The sequence below is a fragment of the Beta vulgaris genome, chromosome 1 (assembly GCF_026745355.1).
Source record: "Beta vulgaris subsp. vulgaris cultivar EL10 chromosome 1, EL10.2, whole genome shotgun sequence".
Classification (NCBI taxonomy): Eukaryota; Viridiplantae; Streptophyta; class Magnoliopsida; order Caryophyllales; family Amaranthaceae; genus Beta; species Beta vulgaris.
In genome coordinates this window covers 36797897-36808550 of record NC_079202.1, presented here as the reverse complement: position 1 = coordinate 36808550, position 10654 = coordinate 36797897, and the positions used below count along the sequence as shown (strand labels likewise).

At 35.3% G+C, this 10654-nt stretch overlaps 1 protein-coding gene across 1 annotated transcript in view; it reads right to left on the bottom strand.

Moving 5' to 3' along the window:
- Window positions 1-10654, bottom strand: part of LOC104895850 (sterol 3-beta-glucosyltransferase UGT80B1) — a 108031-nt gene that overhangs the window by 55465 nt on the left and 41912 nt on the right. The gene's annotated exons all lie outside the window — the stretch shown is intronic.

The window sequence follows — 10654 nt, the reverse complement described above, 5'->3', positions numbered from 1 at the left end:
GACTTTACTGAATAAATACCATCAGGAGACAGAGCCCAAAAAACCTCATCCTCCACATCATTAAGTGAAAGAAAAATCGTAGCTATCTGGGAGCATATATCATCAGGAAGCAGGGATCTCAATAATTGCATATCCCAAGCCTTAGATAACAAGATGAACTCAAAAGCACGAGAAGAACTATTTATAGTTGGGTTTTGAATAATCTATACAAATATATTAAAGAGTTCGTATTGTGTCGGACTCGTCCGACACAATCAGCCCGTCGGACCACTTCACTTGAGTTTCAGGTAGTCTTCATTTTTTTTCAGGTAGTCTTCATTTTTTTTCAGTTAGTCCATTACTTCTTTCAGTTGGTCCATTTTTTTATTTCAGTTGGTCCATTATTTGTTTCAGTTGGTATACATATTACAAAACAAAGTCCAACTGAAACAAAATAAAGTCCAACTGAAACAAAACAAAGTCCAACTGAAACAAAACAAAGTCCAACTGAAACAAAAAAAAAGTCCAACTGAAACAAAACAAAGTCCAACTGAAACAAAACAAAGTCCAACTGAAACAAAACAAAGTCCAACTGAAAATGGAAAATAGGAAAAGAATGAAGACTGAAATTAAGAATTTCATTAAGAAAACTTCTAACCTCAGTCAAGGTCTTCATCATGGCAGGCAATAAGTCCTGAAATCCCTATCAGCGGAGGTTTCAAGACACTGGATGAAGTTAATTACAACATTCAAAGCGACGATTCGAACATCAGAAGAAGAAGATAATTGGTGAGGCAATTGAAGAACACTTGATGAAGTTCCTTAATATAAGGCACCAAAGTGTCGCAAGTTGAAAAAAGCAGACTCTTGCAACTTGGAGGAATGAGATGAAACACTCTGGAACATAAAAGGAAGAAGTTCAGGCCATCCATTGTCAGGAAGAATACCAGAAGCAAGTTCAGATATGGTGTCGCACATAGCTTCTTTGAGACGGTTTTGTCGTCCTCACGATGGTGTGTGGAGGTCTTGGAAGCGCGGTTTTTTATTTGGGTCAGCCCCGTCTGACGGAAACTATTAGGTCAGACGGTCTGACCCAATAGTTTCACTATATTAAAAGGCGTGCAAAAATAAGAAATTGTGCCATGTGGCGCTCTCCCTAGGGAGTTTTAGTTCATGTAATCCATGTACAATAAAAAATTAAGAAATAACATAGTATAGGGTTTGATCCCAAGACCTCAAGTATATATACTAAAGTTCTAACCACTAGGCTAAGTTGTATTTAGTGTTATTATCATAAAGTATTATATTAATAAATGAAATTTTTTCTTACCCGGGGCATAGCCCAGGCCTAATAACTAGTTTTACTTAAAAGGTGAGGCAAGACCCAATTAACATGCCAAAAATTAATTCTTTTACCATTACCAATTTGCCACTGGAGGCTAGATTTGAAGATTGATCTCAAAGACATAAGCTTTTTCCATTGCCAAGAGGAATTTTGTGACACTTTATAAGTCAAGAAATCCCTGTTCTTACAATACCTTTTTTTGCCAAAGTAAGCCAAAGGTTGTTATCATTTCGGAGAAGTTTCGGCAAAAGTTTCATTTCATTAGCAATATTATTAACGCGTGCTTTTCTAAAGCCTGAACCGCTATAAGGTTTTGAGGTACAAATTATATCCCAACCTATCAAATTGGGAGCCTTAGAGTCTGGACCCCTATTCCAAAAGAAATTACGATAGTTACTATCAAGTTTCGATAGAATATTTTTTGGAAGAAGGAAGCTCTGCATTTGATAGTTGGCTTTAGAGGCAAGATTAAGTTGAAGTAAAATGGCTCTCCCTGCTTGAGAGAGAGAGTTAGCTTTCCATTTCGGTAATTGAGCCTGAACTTTATTAACTATAGGCATGAAAGTCTCCTTGGTAACCCGTCGTTCGATAATAGGACAGCCCAAATAACTTTCCAAAGACGAGGAATAAGCCATACCAAGAGGTCCCTGGAAGTCCTCTACTTCAGTTGCAGAGACATTACCCGTACATTTGAAAGCCGATTTATTATAATTAACCAGCTAGCTAGACATAAGACATTATTTATCTAGAATCGAGCGAATAGCCTTAAAGCTAGCCACATTGCCTTAGCAAAAATCATAGTGTCATCTGCAAAGGTAATAAAAGGAACTTTAACCCTCCACTTTCCTATGGAAACTCCCACTAGTTTGCCATTAGATATACTATTATGATGCAGTCGGCGAGCTAATAACTCAGCACATAAAATAAAGAGGTAGGGAGAAAGCGGATCCTCCTGATGAATTCCTCCAAAAGGACAAAATCTTTCCCCTGGAATACCATTTGCCAGAACAGAGAAGGAGACTGAAGATAGACAAGCTCGGATCCAACTAATCCAAGTCGGGCTAAAACCCAGATGACTAAGCATAGCATAAATGAAATCCCATTCCAAACGGTCATACGTTTTTTCCATATCAAGTTAATGGCAATCCAGCCATCCTTGCATGTTTTCTTTCTAAACAAATGGAAAACTTCATGAGCTATCGGAATATTATGTTGAATAAGTCGTTCTTGTTGACCCTTGAGTTTTGAAGATGACCTAACCACAAAAGACATAGTGTATTTTATTTATGTTGTTGCAAGGTTATTCATGCTCGAGCTAAGAGAATATTTGATTGAAGATTAAAGCGGAGAATTAATCAAGATCGAAGTAAAGATGTTCGAGAGATGAAGAATCAAGCATGGAATGAAGATTAGAATACATTAGGGTATTTATTAATCTTCTTGTTAAGGTTGAGTAAAAGCTTTATTAAGTTCGTGGTGAATTCTCAAAGGAACTTGGTTCTGTTCCCATGAAAGGAACAGACCTGGCACTATAGGAACAAGGCTAAGGAACAAGACTTAATAATTAGGGAACAAGACTTAAAACTAATTTAGGAACTTCTAAGTGACTAATATTGTGCGCCTAAGTAATTGTGTGCCCAATATAGTTGTTAGAGTTTTTAGGGATATTTGACTAAGATCCATTATTTTAGGAAGTTAGTTTAAGTTTGTTAGGAAAAGATTTTAAAAAGATTTTCTGATTTTAAATTAACTGATTTTCAAATATTATCTTTTTAAAATATATATTTTATCTTTTATATTTTATTTAAAAGATTTAGTTTTCGAAAAATTATTATTTCCGGTTTTTAAAATGTTTCGGATTTTAAAATTGTAAAACTGTTTTCCGGTTTTATAAAAGATTTTGAAAAAGATATTTTTCCTAAAAACTAGCTAAAGTATTTTATTTATTTATTTCCTAAAATCTAGATTACACGCCTAAGGTTTACTGCTACACGTTTTATGTAGTTAGTGGATTTAGTGGCTTAAGTTAATTATCCTCCAAGTATTTAATTAAATTAAATAAATTTAATTATTCTCCAAGTTTTGCAAAAACCACGTAATGTGTTACTGCTTCTATGAGTTGAAGTAGTGGATTAGTGGATACTTTACATGACATGGAATAATTAATTTAATTTAATTAATTAATTAAACATCATGGAGAACATGTGATAATGGTCTAAGTTAGGGAACATGTTTTGTCTTAATTGTCTATAAATAGGCGCCTAATTCATTTGAGTAAAATGTGTCTGACTTAGTTAATTTGTCCTAAGTTATCTAAAGTGTCAGTGCCTTTTCCTTAAGAGAATTCATACTTACATTAATCGAGTTTATTACTCTTCCATTATTTTATAAAGTGTATTTTTGAGAAAAAGGGTTTGAGTGAACTCTTGTAAGTGTGAGAAAGCTTTGAGTGAAGCAAGAGAAGAGAAAGAGAAAGAGAAAGGAACTTCGAGTGAAGTTTGAGAGAAAACGTCAGTTGTTGGGAACTGTCGTTGGGAACTTGAGTTGAGTGACTTAAGTTGAGAATCGAGAGAAAAGTAATAGGTTGTAATCAAGTTGTTTTGGCCTATTATAGTGGAAAGTTGTTTAAAATCCCTTGTGGTCGAGGTTGTTTCTTCCTACTAGGCCTAGGAAGTTTTTCCTCGTAAAATCTCTCGTGTTCCCATTGTTTGTTCCCAAGTTTACTTTTAATTCCGCAAAAAGTAGAGCTTATTCTCTCACTATAATTCACACCCCCCTCTTATAGTGCTCATATTATACAACAGTTCTAGAACAAAAGCACCTTGCAGAGGATGAATTATTTTCTCAGGACAACTTTCAGTCGATTAGCTAAGATTTTTGCTATAATTTTATATGTAGTAGAGCATATACTAATTGGGCGAAAATGAGAAGTTTTAGCCGGATTTTCTACTTTAGGGATGAGCGCGAGAAAAGTATGATTAATCTCGGTCAAAATTCTTCCAGAATGAAAGAAAGCTCTCATAGCTCAAATAACAGATTGACCAACAAGCGTCCAATACTTTTGAAAGAAGAAGGTAACTGCACTTTTATTTTCGTCATTAGAAACAGTAGCAATAAGATTCCTATTATCCTCCTCAGATATGATGGGGGAAATAAGATCAAAATCTAAATCATTGTCGAAAACACACCTTGAGTCCTTAATGAATCTATCATGAAATTCTTTTGTTAGAATTTGAGAAATCTCATCCGAATTGGAAGTAGATTGTCCAGAAACATCAACAAGCGATTTTATTTGATTTCTATCTCGCCGAATAGCCGCAAAGGCATGATAATATTTTCTATTTTGATCCCCTAAGGAAAGATGTTGATCACGATATTTTTACTTCCAGTAGGTATTTTGGTATGAATAAAGTTTTTGTTTTTTCAATAAAAGTCTCTGTTGTTTTCTTTGGAGAGAAATATTGGCAACATCTAAGAATAGTTGAGATTGGATTCTTTCTAAATCTATATCCACCTTACGTTGTTGAGTGAAAATATTACAAAATCGAGTCTTATTCCAAACTTTAATATTGGATTTGAGCAGCTTTACATTTTTGCATAAACAAAATATATACTCCCTCCGTTTTTTTTTTAGATGTAACATATTGACTTTGGGCACTATTCATCCATTACACTTTGACCACTAATTGTTATTTATAAATAAGAAAAAATATAGTCATGTGGGATCTTGTTTGATTCGTCACGGTATACACTTTCCAAATATATATTTTTTATAATTTTTACTTTTATACAATTGGAGATATTATCAGTCAAAGTTGTACCTCGGCAAATGTGAAAAGTCCAATGTTACATCTAAAAAAACGGAGGGAGTAGGAACCACTAAATCTAGTACACCACGTTTTCTTAATAAGAGTATCAAAATCCTTCCTTTGGCACCACATTTTTTCGAATCGAAAAAAGGAGGCTTTTAAAACATTGGAGATGTCCAAAGAAAGAGAAATTGGACAATGATCCGAGGAGGAGAAAATATGGTTAGTAATCTGAGCATTGGGGAATAAAGATAACCAATCAATACTTGCAAATCCATGATCAAGTTTTTCATAAATATTATCTATACTATGACTTTTCTTTCTCCAAGTAAAAGGAGTGCCCTTAAAAGGAATCTCCTTACAAGAGATTAATGATGTGAAATTTAATAGTCTTTCAAATCTTTTAGAAGGTGTAAGAGCACCCCCTAATCTATTACTAGCCTTACCAATTTCATATAATAATAAAAGGAATGGATAAAGAATTACAATAATCAAGAAGTTCTTTCCAAAATTCGTTTTTAAAAGCGTTATTAGTCGGGGAATAAATAAAGACCACAACGAATTCCTTTAAGGACTTTGTGTACGAAATATGACAAGAAATAAAACGACTACTTTTATACAAAACATCAAGCTTAAAAGGATTTACAATACATGCTTTCCACACAATCCAAAGACCACCCGCCATCCCTATGGTAGGAATATGGTCCAAAAAACTAAATTAAACCCACACTGTTGGGCATAGAGATTTAAGGAAGGAGACTTATATTTTGTCTCACAAATCATGAAAAGACTAATAAAGTTGGCTTTACAAAAGTCCCTAATCTCATCAAAAGCGTTTTTCCTACGACAACCCCGAATGTTCCAACATGCAATCTTCGTTTACAATGGACAAAAAAAAACAGATTACCCATTTTTGATAAAACCGGAGCTGCAGAGATAAGTTTCTAGGCCTCTTCAGGGAAGAGGAGGCACTTTCTTCCTCAACCTTCCTCTTGGATGACTCAGATTGAGAGGTGTGCTCCATAGGGGAACATTGCTCAACACCCAACTGCTCAATCTGTTGGACAATGGAATTATCATAATGGAGAGACTGGAAAGAGTTGTTAGTGAGAGTTTTGATCTCATCATCTTCATTAACAAGCAAATCCAGGAAGAATGCACCACTATCAGTCCTCTCAGCACTGTCATGGGGAGAAATAACTCTAGCAAATTCATCATCACATAGCATATCATCATAGTAAGATTCAGAAAAGTGGTGGGAAGTGTGAAACACTTTGATAGGAGGGAGAGCAGGAACAAAAGCTAGAGCCATGTCCCCCATGTCTCCATCACCATGCTCAATCTGATATGGAACATCCACAGAGGGAGGGAGCACTAAGGACAACCTCATGAGTCCTCATCATCAGAGGAGATCTCAACAGTAGGGGGAGCAATAATAAGCTTGCCCTTACCTCTATCAAGATCAGAATCTGTAACCCCTATTTTCTCACCACCAGCAGGAGAAACCAAGCCAATACCAACAACATTACCAACTGACTTAAGGACCTCAAAGGACTCCTCAATAACAATACCTTTACCAGCTTTCGGAATAGCATTCTCAGGAACAACACTTAAAGGAGGGACAAAATCATCAATGCCTTCAAGGAAGGCATTTGTTTTCTTGGAAGATCAAGAAGATCTAATAGGATTGTGACGTTTTTTAGGAGGCACCACCTTTTTTGCCAACTTACCTATGGCAGCAGTTCTACATGCTTAGCCTGAGCTTGAACTACATAAGCTTGCTCACTATAGATTCAAGATTAGCTTGACCAACTTTAGCTAAATTGTCATAAAGACACTTCTATTTAGGATTTTTCATGAGTCTCACTTTCATATCCTTTTTAGGGAGGTTGAGAGAGGGCAATAACAATCAATAACATAGTCATCAGACCCACATAAAATGCAACTTGAAGAAACGTCTTCATACCAAATCACATAGCCTTGAACAAGGTCACCATGTCTACATACCTCAACAAACTCTAAAAGAGGGGACTTACTATTAACACGGACACAAGCACGAGCAAACCTAATCTTATGCCTAAGCAAAGATCTAGGGTCAAGCTTAATCAAAGCACCAATACCATTAGCTGACAATATACTAGCCACGTAATCAAAGTTAAGTAGCTCAGCAAGGAGTCTATTCGAATCCACAAATCTACCCACTTAATGTCCTCAAGATATGGGTCAAAAGATGAGCGCCAAGGATAGATAACAAATAAATCTCTCTGAACATGCCATGACCTTTCACTCCAAACAAGTGAAAGGTCTCCAAGGTTAGAGAATTTTAACATGAGCCAGCCATTACCCATTTCTAGGTATTCTACCTCCCCCTTATAAATTTCCAGTCAGCTTTGGTACGAGAAATAATAGTATGAGTATCAATAACAAAACTAAGCATTTTACCTATCAGACAAGATTTTGCGAGCTCCATGTTTTACCTGAGAGAGTTCATCCAACACCACATTGGCTGAAACAAACGGAGGCACATGTCTGGCAGTCCTTCCCCTTCAAGCAAAGGATCAGCAGGAGCCTAGTCTCACTAGGAACATCCAAAATATTTTCAGAAGCATTAGGGTTAGTAAACAAAGGATGTGAAGAGAGAACAACTTCCTTGAAAGAGGAAGATTTCTCCATGTTGTGACTTATCAGAATTAAGGAATAACAAAAAGAGTGAAGTGAGAATACCAGAACCAGATAACTGAGACTCTCTTATATAGAGAGGTAAATACTTATCAACCCCACATAATTGGGGGAAGAAATACTGTAACAGGGAGTTCGAACCAACTATAGCAATAAATACAACACCATTATTCAGACGCAATTGTAGAGTCACCTTCACCTGAACACTCATTCAAATACGAAACGACAAAGTAATATACTCCACACCAAGGTCGATTAAATCACTAGCATTAAATGCACCCAAATGGCAAACCCTATAAAGAGATTTTCTTTTGTACTTGAACGAGAGAAAACGAAAATCATGGAGCCTTAGATAATTAGATCTTTGCAAAAAGAGTGAGAAATAGCTCACCCAATCTTGATTAGACTTAACTAAGAGTAGTTGGGTTAATTGATCTGGAGAATTTGAAAGGACGATTTCTATAAATTACCCCTATTTTCTACAACTGTACCCAAAATCAATCAGACACAATTGGAAAGTAACTAATGAGATAATCAAAATTGCATAAATCGCATTCAATGGATTTCCATGATGATGGCTAGGACTGACAAAAGATTTAGGAAAATTATGGTGAATTTTCTGAGAACTCATTCTAGGGTTTTGCGAGTTTAGATGGGGGGATTTTTGGGGGGTCACCTTCGCTCTCTTCTTTTTTCTCTTTCTCTCTCATCTTTTGTTTGGACTTATTTGTTTTGTGAACAACTCACCTCCAACAACCTCTCTGTAAAAATCATCAATTCCTCTTTGATTTTTGTTGATATTCTTTTTTTCTCTCCTCCACCTCACCCAAAATTCCATAACCTCACATCTCTCTGCCACTCTGTCTGATCATCATCAATCCACCTAAAATAACATACCTCCTTCTATTTGTTCCTTGTTCCCATAACTTGCAAGTCATAAATCTTCGGCCTGGGTTGTCAATGGTCCATGATTTCAGTCTAGCAACAAGAATTTCACAGTTGCACTTTTGGTTGTTTGGAGAAGAAGTTTGAGACATTATATGCCTATAATAATGAAGATAAATGAGAACTAGAGCAATCATGATGATAAATAAGACCCTAGATGCCTCAATTTAGACCTAATTTACCCAAAAAATCAATAATCAACAAATGCCCAAAATTTAAAAAGAACCCTAACTACGAAAGTGGGCTGAGAAATCATACCTTTAGCAGTTGCGGATTCTCCAATTTCTCCTTTGATTGAGGTCGAATTTTCCAAAAAATGATAAATCCTAACTTAGTTTGGGCTTCTATCAAAGAATTTTGAAATTTTAGTGGAATTTGGAAGCAAAGTTAGGGTTTTAATTAATGACAAAAAATTAAAAATCGAAGCTCTTGGAAAAAAGGTAAACTAAACTTAAAACAGTAATGTGGGCCCACTATCGGATTCTTCACCGGAACTGAGTCTAGATGGTGATTTTTAGCGAGTTGACAAGTTAAAGGTGGTAAAATTGAAAAAAATGTGGTAATGTGTAAAAGTGACTGCTTATAAGGTGGTAAAAATTTAAAAAAATCCTTCAAAAAATATAGATGTACAAAATGACAATTATTAAATCCTCATTTTTGGAAGAAATATGAATCCAAGTAAATAAGTATTAAATAATTGCAAACTAAAAATTGGAAGGCAAAAAGTTTAAAGATAATATATTGAGTGACAGTCAGACATTAGTTTGGTATCTAAAAACAATTAAGAAAAGAAAACTTGATAATCCAATTTTATTTTTATGTATTGTGATGGTTCTCATAATAACCCAAAACTCTTATTTCTTTTTGGCGTCACAACGTCATTAATACGTTTTGGGTATATTGTATGTAGCAAATTAAAGAGTTCATATTATTTTAGTAAGATAGTACTTGAACTTGGGCGTTTTTAGAATAATAAAAAATTGAGAATATTATAAAATGGGTAAAAGTTGGGTATTTGGGGAAAAAAATTTACAAAGAAAAGAAATTGCTCTCTACAGCCAAAAGAAAGCTAAAATAAAATTTAAAATTAGAGTTCTATTTGAATCAAAATGAAAAAAAAAGTGAAGTTGTATAGAAAGAAAACAAAATGGTAGATGAGAAGGGACAAGGAGACAATAAAAACATAGAAAAAGAAACAAAAACCCCTTCGTGGGAGTTGAACCCGCGTAGAACAAGGACAAAAAATGACCGACCCAAGACGTTGAATAAACCACTAAACCATAGAGCAATACAATGATATAATACGGTGCATAATAGATATATCTAAAATTTTTATCTCGATTTTTTCCGCTAATTTTCTTGTTTTTTCTCCAGATTTTCGTGGGTTCACTTGAAATCATTGAACCCATATTGGACCCGCCCCAATGACCCGAGTTGGCCAGGTCATGATCGAGTATATTCCCTCTCGTCAGGTTCCTAAGTTGGGTCACATCCGAGTCAACGTATATTCGAGTGTACGTTAGACCATTTTCATATCATGTAACCGGTTTCAGGTGACGCTCGTAAGGTTTTATGTGAGTTTTTGCGTAGGTACAACAATAGTCACCCTTGGTTGGATTCAAGTTGATCCATTTAGATAAATGGCTTGAATCTCTGAACTCAAACCCAACCTGTTAAGGTAAAAGGGTTGAGATTTTTAACTTAACCTAACTTTATCATGTACAGCGCCATATAAAAAATTACAAGGGAGTACCTATGAAAAACACAATCTTCAACAATGACCAAAGTAAGAAAACAACCGTAGATAAAAGAAGATGGACGATCCATAGCAACTAACATTATATCACACGGATCGACATCCTCATCCGTTGGATGCAAACAATCCAACGTATTTCAT